General features: G+C 41.8%; 1 protein-coding gene and 1 pseudogene across 3 annotated transcripts in view; one reads left to right on the plus strand and one right to left on the minus strand.

Moving 5' to 3' along the window:
- Nucleotides 1–23,293, plus strand: part of dscama (DS cell adhesion molecule a) — a 179,823-nt gene that overhangs the window by 79,481 nt on the left and 77,049 nt on the right. The window lies entirely within an intron of this gene.
- LOC149979998 (uncharacterized) lies at nucleotides 14,448–15,827 on the minus strand (annotated as a pseudogene).

A 23,293-nucleotide genomic window follows, 5' to 3' on the forward strand; every position in this document is an offset into this window, starting at 1 on the left:
CCTTTTTTCTGCCAGAAAAAAAAGAGGGTGCATTGCTTCTCGGAGTAACCCACTGACACCTCCCTCTGATCTGCCTCCTGCTTTCTTCCAAACCCCCCTCTCATATTCCTCCATCCCTCTCTCCCGAACTCCACACCCTCTCTCTCTCTCTCCCCATGCTCATGTCATCGCCTGAGAGTCACTCTCCTGGTTGCCACAGTAACCAGTTCACCTCTCTCTCCAGTCACAGTGCACCTAAAGAGAAGAATATGTCTGCTGGCGAGGAGAGAGAGAAAGAGGGAGAGAGGGAGGGAGGGAAGTAGGGAGTGAGGGGGTCTTGAAGTGAGTGAAAGCGTAGACACCCCCCATCCCACCCAAAAAGGGCGAGACATGTTTCAGAAACGGCAAATTGTTGTTTCACATTTCTGTTTTTCTTCTGTTTTTACCCAGTGCCATGCAGACCTCCCCCAGAAAAGATACAGCTGTCAGTGGGAGAAGAAATAATAGGAGATAGATGGAGGGGAGAGGGTGAAGGAGGTGTATGTGTGGAGGGGAGAAGGAGGTGTATGTGTGGAGGGGAGAGGGAGTGATGGAGAAGGAGGTGTATGTGTTGAGGGAGAGATGGAGAAGGAGGTGTATGTGTGGAGGGGAGAGGGAGAGAAGGAGGTGTATGTGTGGAGGGGAGAGGGAGAAGGGGAGATACGAAAAATAGAGAGGGAGAAGGAGGTGCATGTGTGGAGGGGAGAGGGAGAAGGGGAGATATACCTCCTTCTCCCTCTCTATATTTCGTATGTGTGGAGGGGGAGGGCATGGGGCGTTTCTGACATGACAACCTTGCTTTTGTACATTTGCAGGCTTCACAGGACAGTCATATTTTTTCAAGATTCCCCATCACAAACCACCACCCACCTCCTTCCTTCCTTTCCCTTTCCCTCTCCTGGTGGAGGGGGAGCTGTCTCTGTCTGCCCAGCCCCAGTGTGTAGAGTAGCCCTGCAGGCAGTCTCGTTCCAGAGACAAGGCTAGTCCTTCGTTGGTTTGCCACCTGAGCACTAGCACACTTTGCTCTGAGCCCTACTGCACACGCTCAGACGCCGCCAATTACACCCTCATTACCACCTAATTATCCTGGACACAACAGCCACTGTTACCGCGGCAATCACAGCTAAAACGCAATATAAATCAATTACATTCATTTTGACATTATTTGCAAGAGGGATTTTTCAATGGATGGGGGGGGTGGGGGCTGTCATATGTTAAAGGCTCCCCTGGTGATTGTGGTAATTTAGAACAGTATGGAAATGAGGGTGTTGATGGCTATTTCCCTAAGCAGTTTATATTATTTTATTCATCTTGTGGAATTAACTTTCAGATCATTTTAGATGATGGGTACTGAGTAGTGGACTAATCATTTACATTTTTCTGATACTGTTATTAAAGTATCACTCTCATCAACATCATCCTCATCCTCATAGTGGGACGTTGATTACATTGAAGGTGCATTGATTTGTAATGGAGGTACCTAGCCTGTCTATCTGTACAGTATGGTTTATGTATCCTCCCTGCAGGCTCCAGCCCAGTCAACCCATCTAGAGTGTCTCCAGACTAGAGGCGTGTCTCCAGCCACCGTGGAGCATGATGTAAATGGGGTTCCCTCCTGCTGGTTAACGAGGGCAAGGGGACATGCTGCACTAATTGCTCTTTGTGATTTATACTGGCGAGCTAGCCAGCCTGGGTCTTGGATAGAGAGAGCAGGAACACAATAAGACTGAGACAGCAGCTGCTTGCCTTCCTCTTAGCCCAATATTAGCTTACCCTGGGCTGGCTGTGGCTGTGGCTCTGGCTGTGGCTCTGGCTCTGGCTGTGGCTCTGGCTCTGGCTCTGGCTCTGGCTCTGGCTCTGGCTCTGGCTGTGGCTCTGGCTGTGGCTCTGGCTGTGGCTCTGGCTGTGGCTCTGGCTCTTGTGGGTCTATGGGGAGACTGGAGTTGCATATCAACAGCAGAGGGGCTGTGCTGTGGCATGCATGGTGCCAGGGCTGCTGGTTTTTGACTAATTTAGATGTTTTAATCCAACACTATTTTTAGTCTTATAATCTTCATAAGAGGACTGCAGTGTTTGATTGACGTGTCAGTGACTGTGTTAGTGGTGGCAGACATCTCCATCTCTTTGCCTGTCTATCTGTCTGGTTGTGTTGTTTAGAGTGATAGCTGGAGACATCTCAGAGTTTGCATCCTAAACCTAATTAGTCACACCTCAAAGTAATTAGCTATACAAGACTTAAAAATAATCCTACTCACATTTATCTGTCTCTGAGTGCTTATGTGAGTCAGCAGCATATCCATCCGCCTTGCCTCTCTGACCCCGAGGAGGGATGCAATCTTAACCAAGGTCTTGAGAAAAACAACAGTGATTTAAAAACTTTGTGATAGATATATAGAAGTGACTGGCCAACTACCCGCACATCAGACGAGACTTGTGAGACTGTGTTGTAATAGTTTGAGAATACAGTACATGACATGGACAGAGCCTACTGCAATGGCACCCCATTGAATATATATGGACAATTATTTTCTCAGTGAATGACTCTGGTTAGCACTGAACTGTACAGTATGTTTACACTGTACACAGAGAGAAAGAGAGGGAAGAGAACCCAGAGAGGAGAGAAGCTCTGTTATGTTATTTTCTGTCTTCACAGTAACATTGATTGATATTCTTCAGGTGGAGTGGCAGGGCTGACCAATGCAGGCTAACACTCTTCTCCTCTCATCCGCCAGAGGGATGGAGGTCAGGGAGAGGAATAGGAGTGGTGGGGGCTGGGAGACAGGAAGTGAAGTAGAAAGAGAGGGGAGCTGTAGAGGTAAGGGAAAGGTTCAGGGAGCTAGAGAGAGGGGGAAGGGAGGTTGATGACAGAGAGAGGGGGAGGGGAGGTTCATTTAACAGTGCAGCATGTGGTGAAAATGTTGGTGTTGAAGAAAGGAATCATGAGAATACGTGTTGATCAACCCCCAAGTCCTGTATCAACACTGTTGAAATGAGGCACAATATATACAGTACTTTGCGTGTGTGTGTGTGTGTGTGTGTGTGTAAACCTGTGCGGTTTGGCCATAAAGATGAGGCTGGACTAATGAAGGAGTCTAGGCCTCAGTGAACAAGCAGCCTGACCTTGTGTCCTAACTGTTACCATGGCAACACAGGGCCACCTTTGCATGAGAGTGGCCTGCCTTTCCACTCCCCCTGCCTTCCCCTCCCTTAGAGAGAGCGAGACAGAGAGAGTGAGAGAATAAACTATCAAAGACTACCAGAACCCACTGGATTCTCAAATTACATTGAATGAACTACAGGACAAAATACAAACCTTCCAACCCCAAAAGGCCTGTGGTGATGATGGTATCCTCAATGAAATGATAAAATGAACAAATTCCAATTGGCTATACTTAAACTCTTTAACATCATCCTTGGCTCTGGCATCTTCCCCAATATTTGGAACCAAGGACTGATCACCCCAATCCACAAATGTTGAGACAAATTTGACCCCAATAACTACCGTGGGATATGCGTCAACAGCAACCTTGGGAAAATACTCTGCATTATCATTAACAGCAGACTCATACATTTCCTCAATGAAACAGTGTACTGAGCAAATGTCAAATTGGCTTTTTACCAAATTACCATACGACAGACCATGTATTCACCCTAATTGACAAACAAACAAACCAAAACAAAGGCCAAGTCTTCTCATGCTTTGTTGATTTAAAAAAAGCCTTTGACTCAATTTGGCATTAGGGTCTGCTACACAAATTGATGGAAAGTGGTGTTTGGGGAAAAACATACAACATTATAAAAGCCATGTACACAAACAACAAAAAACACACACATTTCTTTCCACATGGCTGTGGGGTGAGACAGGGTTGCAGCTTAATATATATTTTATTTATTTCACTAGGCAAATAGTTAACGTCTTACAGCTACCCCCCTACTTTTTTCAATTTCTGCCTGAAGACATACCCAAATATAGCCTGTAGCTCAGGCCCAGGACCAAGGATATGCATATTCTTGGTTTCATTTAAAAGAAAACACTCTGTTTGTGTAAATGTGAATTGAATGTAGGAAAATATAACACAATAGATCTGGTTTAGATAATACAGTGAAAAAAACATATGTTTTTATTGTTGTATCATCATCTTTAAAATTTACAAGACAAAACAAACATTCAGATAGGATGATGGGGACAATTTCAATGAAAAACATAAGAGGGCAACAGTACCTTCCAAAATGAGTGTGCTATATGACATTTATCATGTCAAGTCACCCAGGTGAAGATGCTGGAGAGCTGGAGATGCGCTTTACCAAAACAATTCTGTGCGTAACATGCGTGGCTCCTTCCGGTATGAATCTTTAATGGCGAATTAACTTCTTTACACCGGAGTTTACTACATGGGTTGGTCTTCCAACACATAAACATTACATATTGCCGTTTACCTCAGCTCATTGGCTATCTACCCAGCTAGATTTCAAGACGATCAGTGGTCATTGGGTTAAAACACAGTCAATCAACGAAACAGTGGTCATATTATTGGTGCACAGTGATGTCATTACTTGTTGTCTTCAAATCGGTTTCTTTCAGTCAATACGTCCCGCGAAATGACCCATCAGGTTTGGTGGTGTTACAAAAAAAACAGTTGATTGCAATGAAACCAAACATGACTGGAAAAGTCACGTTTAGTGTGTGTGTTTACATCAAATGTGTTGTCGAAAATGGAATAAGACAGAATTTACGACACAAGCGGTTCACAAAATGTTTCGTGTTAGGCTATAAAAATTGATTTTTATCAAACAAAAGACCATTCATTGTGTAACAATGAGCATTGGGATTGCAAACAGAGGAAGATCGTCAAAGGTAAACCATTTATTTTATTGCAGTTTGTGATTTTGTTACGCCTGTGCTGGTTGAAATAGTTGTTTTTTATGGGGCTCTATCCTCAGATAATCGCATATCCTCAGTGTACAACGTATAACACCAAATAATGCATGCTGAGCAGAATTAGGCCGATACCCGCAAATTATCAAAATCCAGAAAAGAGCCGTTCTACAACCTTCTACATCCTACCTAAAAGGAAGTGATTCCCAAACCTTCCATAACAAAGCCATCACCTACAGAGAGATGAACCTGGAGAAGAGTCCCCTAAGCAAGCTGGTCCTGGGGCTCTGTTCAAAATCACAAACAGACTCCACAGAGCTCCAGGATAGCAACACAATTAGACCCAACCAAATCATTAGAAAACAAAAGAATAATTACTTGACACATTGGAAAGAATTAACAAAAAAACTGAACAAACTAGAATGCTATTTGGCCTTAAACAGAGAGTACTCAGATGCAGAATACCTGACCACTGTGACTGACCCAAAAGCTTTGACTATGTACAGACTCAGTGAGGCAGACCTGGCTCTCAAGAGAAGAGTGGAAACTGAGCTGCACTTCCTGACCTCCTGCCAAATGTATGGCCATATTAGAGACACGTATCTTCCTCAGATTACACAGACCCACAAAGAATTAGAAAACAAATCAACGTTTGATATCTATTGGGTGAAATACCAGTGTGCAATCACAGCAGCAAGATGTGTGACCTGTTGCCACAAGATAAGGGCAACCAGTGAAGAACAAACACCATTGTAAATACAACCCATATTTATTTATCTTCCTTTGGAACCTTTGGTTATTATCTGTGAGTGAGTGAGACTGTGTGTTCACTTCACACGTCCTGCTTTATTGAGAGGTGGTCAGGCAGAACACTATAATTACACACAATTGCTCTTTTTGGTTTGTTTCACTCCTTTTTATTTGAAACCGTTTCAGGTCATCAACTAAAGCAACTCCTCTGCAGCATCATACAGTATCTTTACTCTAGCGTAAAAGGTTTCTTAAAAAGTCAAAAGCCAGTCTACATGATACAAGTGGTTGTGATTGTTTTATCTCAGTAGAACATATGCATGTTGAACTGCATCAATCAGGCAGCAGCTGTTCATATAAAAGATCAGCAGCTGTTCATATAAAAGATCAGCAGCTGTTCATATAAAAGATTCCCAGCTTTAATATGCCTGCTGTTAAGAGCTAGAGCAAGTGAGGTAGAACACGGAGGGATGTCTTCACACAGTGTCTTCTCTCTGCCTCTCCTTCTCTCTCACTTTCCCTCTCTCCTCTCGCTCCCCCCCCCCCCCCCCCCCTCTCTCTTTCTGTCTGGCTCCTGAATGTTTAATGGTAGCTGAATTACGGAGGCCCTTAACCATAATGAAGGGAGAATCAGACAATTAAAGCAGAATGGCCTGGGCTTTGAGTCTCACCTCTCCCAAAGGAGCCAGAGATTATTTAAAGTGGCACACTGTTTGATTATCTAATCCTTCCCTTGTCCTTCTGTTTTACTTACCGTGCTGCCCACTGCCTGCTCCCTCCGCTTGCCTCCACAAATTACCATGAAATGCCAATGAACACTAGATTTACCTAAGACCAGTCTATACTGGGAGGAGGCCAACGGGAAGTCAAAGGCAACTACATTATAGAAGTGCAGACATCTTTTTAAATGTTTTATGTAACCTTTATTTTGACAGGGAAGACCTTGAGACCTAGACCTAGGTCTATTTTACAACATAAATATGCACAAACTACACTGAACAAAAATAAACACTGTCACTCTCCGGCCTCTAGGTCATCAGCCTGCTGATTATCCCACACACCTGTTACCATCGTCAAGCACACCAGCGCCTCGTGTTTTTTTTTCGGTGGGAATTACGTTGTGTCCGGGTGCCGCTACAGGCTCCCCTGCCTCGGCCGGCGTGACAGGTTCCCACTCTTCTGCAGGTGTGACCGGTCCGCTCCTGATCCCCGGGTTCGTCCCCTTTGTCGGCGTCCTGCGGCTGGAGACGGGGTACTGTCGCGTATAGTCCCTCTCCGGCCTCTAGGTCATCAGGCTTTTCATTATCCCGAACACCTGTCACCGTCGTCAAGCACACCTGCGCCTCATGACACTCACCTGGACTCCATCACCTCCTTGATTATCTTCCTTTGGTTCTTGGTTCTTTCCTCAGGTGTTATTGACTCTGTGTCATTATATGTTTTGTTTATTTACTAAAACACTGTCGTGTTACGAGAGACGTCATCACAGCGCACGACAGGACACTCACTGTACTGTCTACACTCGGTTTGTTGTTTAAATTGAAACTTTTTCATTAAATGGATTTTAATCCGAACTAAAGTTTTGTTACTAAGGATTCCACTACGCGGTTAGCTTTTACGGCTGGGACTGCAAGTTTGTGTTGCTTTTTTTTTGAGTGGATTCCGCGTGTGCTAGCTGGCTGTACTACAGACACCTGTCGTCGTGGAAAAGACTCATTGTTATCTTTTCGTACAACTGGTTGCAGTATAGAGCCAATCAGGATACCAAGCAGATCCTGAGGGAAATCGACGAGTACCAACAGCTTTACGCTTTGGAGGAACAACTTATTCCTTCGTGGAAAGATCCGACCACCTCACAAAATAACTTCAACCTGACAAAAAAAAGAAAAACAGATTACTTTACAGACACGGATGATTTACTTACCATTGATGTAGAGGCTAGTGCTCTAACATGCAACAATGGAAAAGTTGTGTGAGGAGGGAGCAGGGCTGAGGGGGAGTTTGGAGTTCAGCCAGAGTGAAATTCTCAAGCTCCAACCAGAAAACAAGACACTCACAGCCAAGGTAAAAAATACACGATTCCAACATGGATTATCTACTCAGGGAAAACAGGGTGATGAAGGAGACGCTACTAGACATACAAAGTCTTAGCATGCGTGAAAATTGAAATTTTTTCTTGTATATCTGAGGACGCATCCAATAATCCAGAGGGCGCAATCAGAGAATTCATGAAATCCCCATTTGAAACTTCCTATAGAGACTGTAAACAAGGTGGCTTTCCACCGAGTGCACAGACTTGGAGCGACAAGACCAAGGGTCCCCGACCGATCAAAGTTTGAACACTACCAACAAAAGGAGCTGATCAAAAGCAGAGGAAGGGAGCTTAAAGGGACCAAATTCAGTCTCAATGACCAATTTCCAAAGGAGATAAACGAAAGTCGTAAGAGACTGTATCCGGTACAAATACAACAAAGGATTGATGGTAGGCGTGCCTTTATCATTGTGGACAAACTCTTTATAGATGGACAGCTATTCCGAGACAGCTCCATAACACAGTGGCTGTACTAAATTCTACAGGGACTTCAGGTTACAAAAAAAAAGACGGTATGGGAACTGTTTAAAATATCTGAACATTATGAAGTGGATATGAACACACACATACTCAACTACATGCTTGCTTACATATACGGACTTATACATACGCACACACACCTGATCTCGCTCTCTTCTCTCACTCTCTCTTTTCTCTTCTCTTCTCTCCCTCTCTCTCTATTGTCATGAACTGTTTTATAATTTAATGTGTTTATTGTTTGTCTATGTTTTTATGCATTTGTCTACAAGTTTATACATTGGGGCAAAAAAGTATTTAGTCAGCCACCAATTGTGCAAGTTCTCCCACTTAAAAGAGAGGCCTGTAATTTTCATCATAGGTACACTTCAACTATGACAGACAAAATGAGAAGAAAAAGAATCCAGAAAATCACATTGTAGGATTTTTAATGAATTTATTTGCAAATTATGGTAGAAAATAAGAATTTGGTCACCTACAAACAAGCAAGATTTCTGGCTCTCACAGACATGTAACTTTTTCTTTAAGAGGCTCCTCTGTCCTCCACTCGTTACCTGTATTAATGACACCTGTTTGAACTTGTTATCAGTATAAAAGACACCTGTCCACAACCTCAAACAGTCACACTCCAAACTCCACTATGGCCAAGACCAAAGAGTTGTCAAAGGACACCAGAAACAAAATTGTAGACCTGCACCAGGCTGGGAAGACTGAATCTGCAATAGGTAAGCAGCTTGGTTTGAAGAAATCAACTGTGGGAGCAATTATTAGGAAATGGAAGACATACAAGACCACTGATAATCTCCCTCGATCTGGGGCTCCAGGCAAGATCTCACCCCGTGGGGTCAAAATGATCACAAGAACGGTGAGCAAAAATCCCAGAACCACACAGGGGGACCTAGTGAATGACCTGCAGAGAGCTGGGACCAAAGTAACAAAGCCTACCATCAGTAACACACTACGCCACCAGGGACTCAAATCCTGCAGTGCCAGACGTGTCCCCCTGCTTAAGCCAGTACATGTCCAGGCCCATCTGAAGTTTGCTAGAGAGTATTTGGATGATCCAGAAGAAGATTGGGAGAATGTCATATGGTCAGATGAAACCAAAATATAACTTTTTGGTAAAAACTCAACTCGTCGTGTTTGGAGGACAAAGAATGCTGAGTTGCATCCAAAGAACACCATAACTACTGTGAAGCATGGGGGTGGACACATCATGCTTTGGGGCTGTTTTTCTGCAAAGGGACCAGGACGACTGATCCGTGTAAAGGAAAGAATGAATGGGGCCATGTATCGTGAGATTGAGTGAAAACCTTCAATCAGCAAGGGCATTGAAGATGAAACGTGCCTGGGTCTTACAGCATGACAATGATCCCAAACACACCGCCCAGGCAACGAAGATTGGCTTCGTAAGAAGCATTTCAAGGTCCTGGAGTGGCCTAGCCAGTCTCCATCTCAACCCTATAGAACATCTTTGGAGGGAGTTGAAAGTCCATGTTGCCCAGCAACAGCCCCAAAACATCACTGCTCTAGAGGAGATTTGCATGGAGGAATGGGCCAAAATACCAGCTACAGAAAACGTTTGACCTCTGTCATTGCCAACAAAGATAACAAAGTATTGATAAACTTTTTTTATTGACCAAATACTTATTATCCACCATTATTTGCAAATAAATTCATTAAAAATCCTACAATGTGATTTTCTGGAGAGAAAAAAATCTAATTTTGTCTGTCATAGTTGAAGTGTACCTGTGATGAAAATTACAGGCCTCTCTCATCTTTTTAAGTGGGAGAACTTGCACAATTGGTGGCTTACTAAATACTTTTTTACCCCACTGTATATGCTTACAACAAGCAAGGGGACAATATCAAAATAGGGGCATTGGGGAATAATAACATATTGTACGGAATACATTTGTACTGTAGTGAAGCTGTCGCTAGAGTAATGCAAGGTCTCTTTCATGATCATGTGGAACGTCAATTGCTATGGAAATGCTGGGATGTGTTTGTCAATTATGTTAAAGGTAATTATGATGCAACTATGATGGTGATACGATACGGATTACAAGGCTATATGCACTACATGTTACACACATAGACACTCAAACATGCAAATTGGCAGAGTTATTATTTATTTGGACAACACACATTATAGTCTTACTCTTATACAGACATCACACACACTCTCATTATATCATATCCAATATCATACACATCAACCTACTCAGATTTGTTACACACATAATTTGTCTCAATTTTCTAACATCTGTGACGTTGGCTCACAGGGAAACAGGCAAGGAAATAAAAAAAAATATTGCTAGAACCTATTTCTTGAATTCTAAATATCAGACATTTGAAAGCTCTAGTTTTGACCTTCATAATACCACTGGTGGCAGTAACTTCACAAGCACTAATTATGGTCAATTTAGCCTGAGAATAGTATCTAGTTATGGTAAGGGATGAAAAAAGTATAGCTAGTTATAATTGTAACTGTTTGGCAGATTATAAAAAAAGATCAGTCTTTACATGGCTAAAAGAAAAGGAATATAACATATACTGTTTACAGGAAACTCACTCTACATCCTTAGATGAAGTTGCGTGGAAAAAGGAATGGGGTGGTGAAATAATTTTCTGTCATGGACAAAGAAACTCAAAGGGCGTGATGATATTAATTAACAAACATTTCGATCTGAATGTGCAAATAATCAGGAATGATTCGCAAGGAAGGTGGATCCTTTTGAATATGAAAGTGGACAAAAAAGAGATTTGGCTCATTAATCTATATGGTCCAAATCAGGATAATCCACACTTCTTCGAAAACATTTACACCAATTTATTGAACTTATATGCAACAAATTATCTAATCATTATGGTAGGAGACTATAACACAGTGTTAAGTACCTCAATGGACCGCAAAAGTAATCACTCTACAAACTATCATCACCGTGCCCTTAGGGAAATCACAGATATTATGGACACATTAGAAATAGTGGATATTTGGAGACTAAAAAAAACACGACCTAGTGAGATATACATGGAGGAGACTTAATTAAGCTAGTCGTCTTGACTACTTCTTGTCTTTTTCTCTCTTGCATCAAAGATTAAAACAGTTTTAATATGAGACAGATCATCTAATTGGCATTCACATAACTCATAGATTTTCCACGTGGATGGGGATATTGGAAATTTAATCAAAGTTTACTGGAGGACAACTTATTTTTAACGAAGACAAAGAATTTATAACTGAATTTTTCCAGTATAATATAGGTTCAGAAAATCCCCTTATTGTTTGGGATACCTTTAAAATGTACTTTCAATTCAAAATTCATCAATAATAAAAAAGCAGTTTCTGGCTAAAGAAACCAGCCTAACAAGGGAAATCCATGAACTAATAGTACAGGTAGATAGCAATAAAAACGATACTACAGAGATACAAAATAAGTTAGAGGAAAAAGAACTTGAGAAACTTATTCAAGATCGATGTAATCTATTACAAAATATAGCAAACTGGATGGAATGTGGAGAAAAATGCACAAAATTCTTCCTGAATCTCCAATACAGGAACGCTAACAAAATTGAATTTGCAGAAACTTGTTATTGAATACGGAGTCATCTATGATTCTCCGAATTATATTTTAAAAGAGGAAGCTAATTATTTTAGGCAATGTTCTCTTTTCCGTCTCATGCTCTCCCACTGAATGAAGATTACGGTAAGGAATTATTTCCAAATAATATAAAAAATGGAAAACTAACAAATGTACAGAAAGATCCGTGCAAATAACTTTTTGAGGCTATTAAATCCTTTCAGTCTGGAAAAACCCCAGGTCTTGATGACATACCGGTAGAGGTATATCAAGTATTTTTTGATATACTAAAAGCTCTATTGTTAGATTGTTTTAACTACCCCTATAGAAATGGTAGTCTGTCAGGTACTCAGCAAGAAGGTTTGATTTCTCTATTATTAAAACAAGACCCAGATGGCAAATATAAAGACCCGGTCTATCTAAAAAACTGGAGGCCCCTTACACTTCAATGTTGTGATGCAAAAATACTAGCAAAATGCTAGGGTTTTACCAGGTAAAAAGGGTTTTACCAGGTATTGTTTATCCTGATCAGACAGGTTTTTTACATGAACGATACATTGGAGATAATATGACAACTACTAGAAATAATAGAACATCATGAAACATAAGAAGCCAGAATGGTATTTATAGCGGATTTTGAAAAGGCATTTGATAAAGTAAGACTGGATTTTATTTATAAATGCCTGGATTTTTTCAATTTCGGTAATTCTCTTATACAATGGGTAAAAATAATGTATAGCAACCCCAGGTGTAAAATAGTAAATACCGGCTACTTCTCAGAGTTTTGAATTGTCAAGAGGAGTTAAACAAGGGTATCCGCTGTCACCATATCCATTCATTAAGGCCATCGAAATGCTAGCTATTAAAATCAGATCCAATAACATCATTAGAGGATTAGAAATCCAAGGCTTAAAACAAAAGGTGTCCATGTATGCCGATGACTCAAGTTTTATGTTAAGTCCGCAAGCTACATCCCTGCAATGTCTCATTAAAGATCTAGATAACTTTTCTGTTCTCTCTGGACTAAAGTGTACAATATTACGTATTGGATCCTTAAAAAATACAATTTTACATTACTTTGCAGCTTACCTACAAAATGGGCTGATGGTGAAGTAGACATACTCGGTATTCATATCACAAAAGTTATAAATAAGCTCTCCACAATGAATTTCAATAGAAAACTTGTAAAAATAGACAAGATCCTGCAACCATGGAGAGGTAAATACCTGTCTATTTATGGAAATTTTGCCCTGATTAACTCCTTCGTCATATCTCAGTTTACTTACTTATGGCGCTGCCTACTCCTGATGATTTGTTTTTCAAATCATGTGAGCAAAAAATATTTCACTACCTGTCCATACAATGAATAGGGTGGATTGAGATGATTAAATATAAAAGCACTAAACCTCTCTCTAAAAGCTTCACTTATTCAAAAGTTTTACATGTACCCTAAATGGTTCTCAAGTAGATTGCTAATAAAAGCTCATCTATTGTTTAAAAATTGTCTTTTTGCATTTGTGCAGATTGCCATGTCTCATTTTCGATTCATTGAAAATGATACTTTTTTTCAAAGTATCTGTCATTTTCAAACAAGCATTGCAGAACTGGCTACAATTTTAATTTCATCCCCCTAATAAGATAGAAGAAATATTATGGCTGAACTCAAACGTACTGGTTGATAAAATACCTGTATTTATGGGAAATATGTTTGAAAAGGGTTCTGTTCAAGAGTACAACCAATTGATTATTGCCTGAGCATTGCCTCAAAAATGGAAGAGGCGGGAGGAGGTAGGGAACTGGTCTGTCTGCACAATCAATATAAAGGATCAAAACTGGCAGAGGAATAAAAATAGCATAAATAGGAAAGTATACCAGTTTCATTTGAGGACCAGGATGTTGACAACTGTGCCATACAGATTGCAAAATAGTTGGGAAGAGATGTTTGATGTACCGATTCCATGGTACAGGATGTATGAGTTGATATATAAAACAACGCAAGATTCAAGACTTCGTGCTTTTCAGCTAAAATTATTATATAGAAATCTTGCCACCAACAAAATGTTGAATATTTGGGGCATAAAATCATCGAAGCTCTGCAGATTTTGTTGTGAGGATACAGAATCAATAGACCATTTATTGTGGTATTGCCCTCAGGTAGCCTGTTTCTGGTCTCAAGTTCAGGAATGGCTGAAAATGCATAGCATTGATCTAAAATTGACCCTAAAAAAGTACTGTTAGGAGATCTGGAGAGACCGGGTCAGTCAATTACTAATACTCTTAGTAAAATAATTTATCTTCAACGCGTAATCTGTAGATTCTATTCGATTAGATAGATTGAAATTGTACGTTAAACATCATAGCATAGTTGAAAGATATATGTTGCGTAGAAACACGAAGTGGGTGGCCAGCAGAGATAGATGGGATGGGCTGAGGAATGCTGAAGGTTGGTATGTGGAATTGGAGACAAGTGGGAGTGGAGTTGCTGTGTGTGAGAGAGAATGATGGTCAAAAGATAAATGGAAAAAAGTCTAAATAAAACATAATAAAAGTACATTTGAATGACACTAAGTGGCAGTGTTTTTACAACTGCCGGTTTGCCTGAGGCTGATGCCGTACAGATGTTTGTACACATGCACATACACACACTCATTCAAATAAACACATACAAGAACACACACATAAACTGCCCATTGATGTTAAACCATTCCCTTACCTGAGCAGCTCGGTGGAAACTGACATTGTCCCACACTATCACATAGGTGGGAATGGGATTCTCATTTAGCTCTTGAACCTGCTGCTCAAATAAAATATATCTTAGATTGGCAATACATCTTAGAAGGTGCTGGGTGTTATATGGCCCGAGTGTAACATGGTGATGTAGAACACCATGGTTACTGATAGCAGCACAGATTGTGACATTGCCACCTCGTTGACCAGGGACTTCAACAATGGCCCGCTGTCCAATCGTGTTTCGGCCTCTCCTTCTCCTCTTTGTTAGATTGAAGCCTGCTTCATGAACAAAGATGAACTCATGGGGTCTGTCCAAGGATTCCAAGTCAAATATTGTCTGTGTAGAAATACAATATACTGTATGTAGGATTTTGTAAGTTGTACAGAGACAGTGCTATACTGTAGAGTACAATTAGGCTTCTGATTCACATACATTGTATGTACTGAAGAGTAATGTCATTCACATAGTATGTGTTAGTACTGTAGACAATCTGGATTGCAGTAAATGTTTCTGAATGTACACTTACTTGCACATAATGAGCTCACAGTTCTTTCACCCTTGGTGAGTTGCGCTCAAAAGGTACGCTGTATACGTGTTTCATTCGCATCCTGTTACGATGGAGGACACGGTCAATTGTGGAAATGCTCACACTGTCGATTCCCTGGAAGTGTGTGTTGTCTTGTATCACTCGTTCCTGGATTTCTCTGAGTCGTATTGCATTATCTTGAAGGACCATGCCAACTATAACGGCCTCTTGCTGCTGAGTGAATATAGCTGTCCTTCCACCTGCATGTGGCAGCCTTGCAATTCTACAAAAAGTAGTTGTGCAGTTACAAAACATATTCATGCAGTACAATACATAGTGATTAACTTTACAAATGTCTATTGAAACAGCTGCATATAGGGTAGTACAGTAAATTTGCAATGACAAAAATACAGTAGTATACTGTACCTGTTCTCTTCTCTGAATTGCCTTACTATGGTGGACTCAGAAAATTGGCTCAAATTGGGTTGCACTCTAAGTCCTGCTTCCCTCGTTGTCAGTCCATGGACAAGAACATGGTCTTTAACTGTTGCTCGAATTTCATCAGATATTTCCACTCTTTGTCTTCCTCTTCGTCCTACTCTTCGTCTTTCTTGCCCTCCTCCTCGTCGCCCACCTCGCATACGCACTCGTCCTCTCACATTGTTTCTTCTATCCATTCTCAGACTTTCTCCTTCCCACCTTCAACAACCTGTTTGCTCTCTGAACTGGCTTATATTGGTTGTGTCCCATCATTTGAAACAGGTTAAATCAATTTTGAGTGGTTGTGTTCAATCAATGACATGTGTTCTCTATTTGTATTTGATTGTTGCCACTTGTGTTTACCAGTATGGATGACATGTGCATTAGAGTGCAGAATGTGTTTTGAGAATGAGAATGTGTTTAGAGTTTTGCTGAAAAGTCTAAGTGAGATCTGCAAATTGTGTTTTACCAAGTGAAATGGTTTAAGGTATTGACAACAGACTGCATAATTAGCTAAATGAGTCCAGGCAACTGAGAACTTTGTTCAGCCAATGGGTTTTAGTGTTTTAGCAATTGAGAAAAACTGTAATTATTATGTCTCTCTGCTTCCCCGAAGTCTTTCGTGGTTAGAATGTATACTTCAGAGTACCATTCAGAAATGTTCTTATAGAATAGATGTTTCGGCGGTTGTCGGTCTTCGCATTCCACAATTTCTAGCTGCAGACTAGTAATTAGTATCGAAGATTTGCTCTTATTCTGTCGGGATCGATAGTCTCAGAGTTGAACCATTTCCACCCTTGTAGCCAATGCTCGATGTGGTATGGTTAGGAATTCAACAACCATTACAACCTTAGCTTATACTGAGGTTATTGCCTGAGCATTGTTCCAAAAATGGAGGAGGCGGGTGGCAGCGGGAGGAGGTAGGGAACTGGTCTGTCTGCCTAATATAAAGGATCAAAACTGGCAGAGGAATAAAAATAGCATAACTAGGAAAGTATACCAGTTTCATTTGAGGACCAGGATGTTGACAACTGTGCCATACAGATTGCAAAGTAGTTGGGAAGAGATGTTTGATGTACCGATTCCATGGTACATTTCCACCCTTGTAGCCAATGCTCGACGTGGTATGGTTAGGAATTCAACAACCATTACAACCTTAGCTTATACTGAGGTTTTTGTGGTCTTTACTCCAACCTTTGCCCCCTCGGTGATTGAGGTATGCATGGTCTCAAGAGGATTTCTTCAGGTGGGGGTTTTATTCGGAACAGTAGAAAAGGGCTATCCCATGACGCCATTACATTTTTAATTTTTAATTTTTGTCTGTGCTCATGGGGGCGGGCCAATGACTTAGTTAAACTTTAAATGGAATACAATTCTCTCACATTAACATCATTACATAATTTCACAAATAGTTTCATCTTTACTCATTCATTTTATACAATAATTAGACGCAAACCTCATAACGGAGGCTCCTGTATAAACAGAGTTATGGTAATGTGGCTGTATTGCATTTCATGAAGTCACAAACATGAAACAAAACGGACCGGGTCGTAGCTGGCTTCTCCACCGAACATTTACACATTCTCCAAAACATGGATATTGTTCAGTTCTCAAGTTCTGTGATGTAGAAGAAGTTCCTTTTGTTCTCTCTATTTGTCTCTTTGTGAATGGCCAGGAGGAGAGAGTCTCCTCCAGGAATTTACGACCTGAGATAACAGAACTTGGGTGTAGGAGGGAAGGAGGGGGAAGCCACTCACTATACCCAAAGAGGGCCACGTCATGACAACACTCACTCCATGTACTTGCTTCCCGACTCTCAGCGCACTCATTACAAACACAACATGTAAAGTGTTTCATGAGCTGAAATAGACGAGCCCAGAAATGTTCCATAAGCACAATAAGCTTATGTTTCTTAAATTTTATGCACACGTTTTTGAACATCCGTGTTAGTGAGTATTTCTCCTTTGCCAAGATAATCCATCCACCTGACAGGTGTGGCATATCAAGAAGCTGATTAAACAGCATGATCATAACACAGGTGCAACTTAACAATAAAAGGCCACTCTAAAATGTGCAGTTTTGTCACACAACACAATGCCACAGATATCTCAAGTTTTTGAGGAATTTTAAAGAATTTGGCAGTACGTCCAACCGGCCTCACAACCGTAGACCATGCGGAACCATGCTAGCTCAGGACCTCCACATCCGGCTTCTTCATCTGAGGGATCGTATGAGGCCAGCCACCCGGACAGCTGATGAAACCTTGATTTGCACAACCAAATAATTTCTTCAGAAAATTTCAGAAAATGTCTCAGGGAAGCTCATCTGCATCATCCTCACTAGGGTCTTGACCTGACTGCAGTTCGGCGTCGTAACCGACTTCAGTGGGTAAGTGTTCACCTTTGATGGTCACTGGCACGCTGGAGGAGTGTGCTGTTCATGGATGAATCCAGCTTTCAACTGTACCGGGCAGATGGCAGACAGTGTGTATGGCGTAGTGTGGGCAAGTGGTTTGCTGATGTAAACGTTGTGTTTACGAGTAACCCATGGTGGCAGTGGGGTTATGGTTTGGGCAGTCATAATCTACGGACAGTGAACACAGTTGCATTTTATCAATTGCAATTTGAATGCACAGAGATACCATGATGAGATCCTGATGCCCATTGTCATGTCATTATTCTGCTGCCATCACCTCAAGTTGCAAGGATCCGTACACAATCCCTGGAAGCTGAAAATGTCCCAGTTCTTCCATGGTCTCAATGCAAAGGAGATGTGTCGTGCTGCATGAGGCAAATGGTGGTACTGACTAGTTTTCTGATCCATGCCCGTACCCTTTTTTTCCAATGTGGCAGCGTTATACAATGCCACCTTTCCAACAAGTCAGTTTGTCAAATTTCTACCCTGCTACAGCTGCCACAGTCAACTGTAAGTGCTGTTGTAAAGTGGGAACATCTAGGAGAACCAACGGCTCAGCTTTGAAGTCGTAGGCCACACAAGCTCACAGAACGGGACTGCGTAGCACGTAAAAATGGTCTGTTCTCGGTTGCAACACTCACTCCCGAGTTCCAAACTGCCTCTGGAAGCAATGTCAGCACAAGAACTGTTAGTCAAATCAAATCAAACTTTATTGGTCACATACACGAACACATGGTTAGCAGATGTTAATGCGAGTGTAGTGAAATGCTTGTGCTTCTAGTTCCGACCATTCAGTAATATCTAACAAGTAATCTAACAATTTCACAACTACCTTATACACACAAGTGTGAAGGAATGAATAAGAATATGTACATATAAATATATGGATGAGTAATGGCCGAACGGCATAGGCAAGATACAGTAGATGGTATAGAGTACAGTATAAACATATGAGATGAGTAATGTTGGGTATGTAAACATTATATAAAGTGGCATTGTTTAAGTGACTAGTGATACATTTATTACATCCAATTTTTTATTATTAAAGTGGCTAGAGATTTGAGTCAGTATGTTGGCAGCAGCCACTCAATGTTAGTGGTGGCTGTTTAACAGTCTGATGGCCTTGAGATAGAAGCAGTTTTTCAGTCTCTCGGTCCCAGCTTTGATGCACCTGTACTGACCTCGCCTTCTGGATGATAGCGGGGGGAACAGGCAGAGGCTTGGGTGGTTTTTGTCCTTGATGATCTTTTTGGCCTTCCTATGACATCGGGTGGTGTATGTGTCCTGGAGGGCAGGTAGTTTGCCCCTCGGTGATGTGTTGTGCAGACCTCACTACCCTCTGGAGAGCCTTGCGGTTGTGGGCAGAGCAGTTGCCGTACCAGGCTGTGATACAGCCCGACAGGATGCTCTCAATTGTGCATTTGTAAAAGTTTGTGTGTTTTTGCTGACAAGGCAAATTTCTTCAGCCTCCTGAGGTTGAAGAGGCGCTGTTGCGCCTTCTTCACAATGCTGTCTGTGTGGGTGGACCATTTCAGTTTCTCCATGTGTACCCTGAGAAACTTAACTTTCCATCATCTCCAATAGTCCCCTCGATGTGGATAGGGGGGTGTTCCCTCTGCTGTTTGCTGAAGTCCACGATCATCTCCTTTGTTTTGTTGACGTTGAGTGTGAGGTTATTTCCTGACACCACACTCCGAGGGCCCTCACCTCCTCCCTGTAGTCGTGAGCTTCTTGAAATGGGTTTCCATGGCCGAGCAGCTGCACCCAAGCCTAAGATCACCATGCGCAATATCAGCGTCGGCTGGAGTGGTGTAAAGCTCGCTGCCATTGGACTCTGGAGCAGTGGAAACATGTTCTCTGGAGTGATGAATCACACTTCACCATCTGGCAGTCATACGGACGAATCTGGGTTTGGCGGATTCCAGGAGAACACTACCTGCCCGAATGCATAGTGCCAACTATAAAATTTGGTGGAGGAGGAATAATGGTAAGGGGCTATTTTTCATGGTTTAGGCTAGGCCTCTTAGTTCCAGTGAAGGGAAATCTTAACGCTACAGCATACAATGACATTCTAGATGATTCTGTGCTTCCAACTTTGTGGCAACAGTTTGGGGAAGGCCCTTTCCTGTTTCAGCATGATTATTCCCCCGTGCACAAAGCGAGGTCCATACAGAAATTGTTTGTCGAGATTGGTGTGCAAGAACTTGACTGGCCTGCACAGAGCCCTGACCTCAACTCCATTGAACACCTTGGAATGAATTGGAACGCCGACAACGAGCCAGTCTTAATAATGCTCTTGTGGCTGAATGGAAGCAAGTCCCCACAGCAATGTTCCAACATCTAGTGAAAGCCTTCCCGGAAGAGTGGAGGCTGTTATAGCAGCAAAGGGGGACCAACTCAATATTAAGCCCATGATTTCGGAATGAGATGGTCGACGAACAGTTGTCCACGTACTTTTGGCCACGTAGTGTGTATATACACACATTAAAATACAATAACCCGGTCATGGGAAGCACAAATAAAACATTGCAAGGATTAAAAGATTCTCCACTGAATTTTTTCTCTCTCACTTAGCTGAGTTGGATTTTCATAGGTGTGTTAAGAGGTTTAGCTAGGTTACTGGTTATCGGCAGTTGCATTGACATTTACAATACAGAATTTGTAAAAAAAAACAACAACAAAAAACAGTTTGGACATGAAAGTGGACAGGTGTTTGTGTGTGCGTGCATGTGGAATCCCCTCTCTCTCTCTCTCTCTCTCTCTCTATCTCTCTCTCTGGAGAGAGGCCCACTTGTTTGTCATGTGCATAGAAAGCTCATTTGTTTCCAAATGTGGCATCATTTTGGGTGTTCAGATCATAGATAGTAATTGAATAGATAATGACAGCTTCCTTAATGCTTGCCAGTGTGGTGCGGTAGCCCTATGCACAAAGGTTTCACATCAGTGCAGCTGAGAGGGGAATACTATACATATTCATGAGGTATACAGCTGAGGCCCAACACTGGGGCCATTTAGCATTGGCCAGGGAGAAGCCAATGATAGCATTGTAAATGCACAGCCATCAGTGGCTTAATGACTTGAGTCTAACACTGGCCAATTAGGACGCACAGTCACTCACCATGGCCCAATGGCCCCTGTTCATTTCAGAAGAAAAGAGGCTGAAATGAGCCTGTAGTCACATCCAGACACGTGGCGCTTTTGTATGTTTGCATGCGTGTGAGTTGGCCATGAAAGAGCGAAAGAACCAAAGAACCTCAGCTCCAAAACATGGAAACATTAGCTTCAATACAAACTGCTTCAGTACAGTAGGACTGTGTGTAGTAGACAGCACGGAACTGCTTTAAGTTAGTGCTAATGAGCAGTATGGGCATTGAGACAGTTGTGCTCATCACAACATCATCATGCCCTTAAGCCACTACTGTGTGTGTCTGTGTACGTGTGTGTGACCCTATTTTAGTAATTATTGTATCTAGGGAACATCGTCTCGGCCTGCTCTTGTCATGGGGTTGTACTGCAGATGATAATTTATTTGTTTTTTCAATCATTTTTAATGCCTTGATCCTCGTTAGATATATCAATATATGAATGTTACATATGAATTTAAAACATGCCGTGCAATGACCAACAACAGACAGTAGTGAGTGATTGATACAGTCTCTTGCTCCAGGACATCGTTAGTTCAACTATTATTGTCTTGTCACTGGGACAATGTTAAACGTCCATCCAAAGTTAATAGCAGTAGTGTGTGTTCAGTCAGGCAGAATATGACATCTTTATCCTCCACGCAGGCGTACATACATACGGAGTGAGAGAGGGAGTCATTAGCCCCAGGCTACTGTGACTAGTTAATGAAGAGAGGGATGTTGCTCCTGATTATCACCATGTAGAGAAACTGTTACTCACTCAACTCTGCATACATAATGTACATCTACACTACATGGCCTGCCTGGGTTCAATGTTAGACGATCTAACTTGCCTTCCACTGTTCCCAAAATGTAAGCTCAACCAGGTAAGAGAGAGGAACATATACTGTAGCTAGAGAAAATGTGATGTATCTGTGTAAATCTGTATGTGTGTGCACTAACTTATCGTCTGTGTATGTGTTTCGATTGTGTGCTTAGTACAGTATGCAGACACTTGTTTGGTGGGAAGGTTCTGGGAGAGGGATAGCGTTGTCCTGACAACCCCAGCAGCTGTCAACAGCTTCCTGTAATGGTGACAAATGGTGGTTATTACAGGAGGGGTAATGTGGCGGGATCCCCCTCTGCTGTTCTGTACAGTACATTGCTGTGATATAGATACACAGCTACTTCTGAGGCCTGCTAATTACAGTACAGTCAGTCCCTCTTCTACTCTTTTACTCTTACATGCAGTGCACTCGGAAAGCATTCAGACCCCTTCAGTTTTCCAAAATGTTGTTACATTACAGCCTTATTCTAAAATGTTTTTTTCCCCTCATCAATCTACACACAATACCCCATAATGTCAAAGCATAAACATTTCATTTTTATTTTAGCTAATTCAATAAAAATAAACAACTGAAATATTAAATTTACATAAGTATTCAGACCCTTTACTCAGTACTTTGTTGAAGCACCTTTGGCAGCAATTACAGCTTAGATTCTTCTTGAGTATGACGCTACAAGCTTGTATTATGCCAACATTCCAGGTAGCCTAGTGGTTAAGAGTGTTGGGCCAGTAACCGAAAGCCGACAAGGTGAAAAATCTGTTGATGTGCAAGGCACTTAACCCTAATTGATCCTGTAAGTCACTCTTGATAAGAGTGTCTGCTGAATGACTAAAATGTAAATGTATTTTGGGAATTTATCCCATTCGTCACTGCAGATCCTCTCAAGCTCTGTCAGGTTGGATGGGGAATGTTGTGCACAGCCAAGGTTGTTGTCCTGTTGGAAGGGGATCCTTCACCCCAGTCTGAAGTCCTGAGTACTCTGAAGCAGGTTTTCATCAAGGATCTCGCTGTACTTTGCTCCGTTCATCTTTCCATCAATCCTGACTAGTCTCCCAGTCCCTGCTGCTGAAAAACATCCCCACATTATGTTGCTTCCACCACCATGCTTCACCGTAGGGATGGTATTGGCCAGGTGATGAGTAGTGCCTGGTTTCCTCCAGATGTGACGCTTGGCATTCAGGCCAAAGAGATAAATCTTGGTTTCATCAGACCAGAGAATCTTGTTTCTCATGGTCAGAGTCCTTTAGGTGCCTTTTGGCAAACTCTAAGCGGGCTGTCATGTGCCTTTTACTGAGGAGTGGCTTCCGTCTGGCCACTCTACCATAAAGGCCTGATTGGTGGAGTGCTGCAGAGATGGTTGTCCTTCTGGAAGGT

This window comes from Oncorhynchus mykiss, chromosome 10 (genome assembly GCF_057628025.1).
Source record: "Oncorhynchus mykiss isolate SJ-2025 chromosome 10, ASM5762802v1, whole genome shotgun sequence".
In the NCBI taxonomy this organism is placed as follows: Eukaryota; Metazoa; Chordata; class Actinopteri; order Salmoniformes; family Salmonidae; genus Oncorhynchus; species Oncorhynchus mykiss.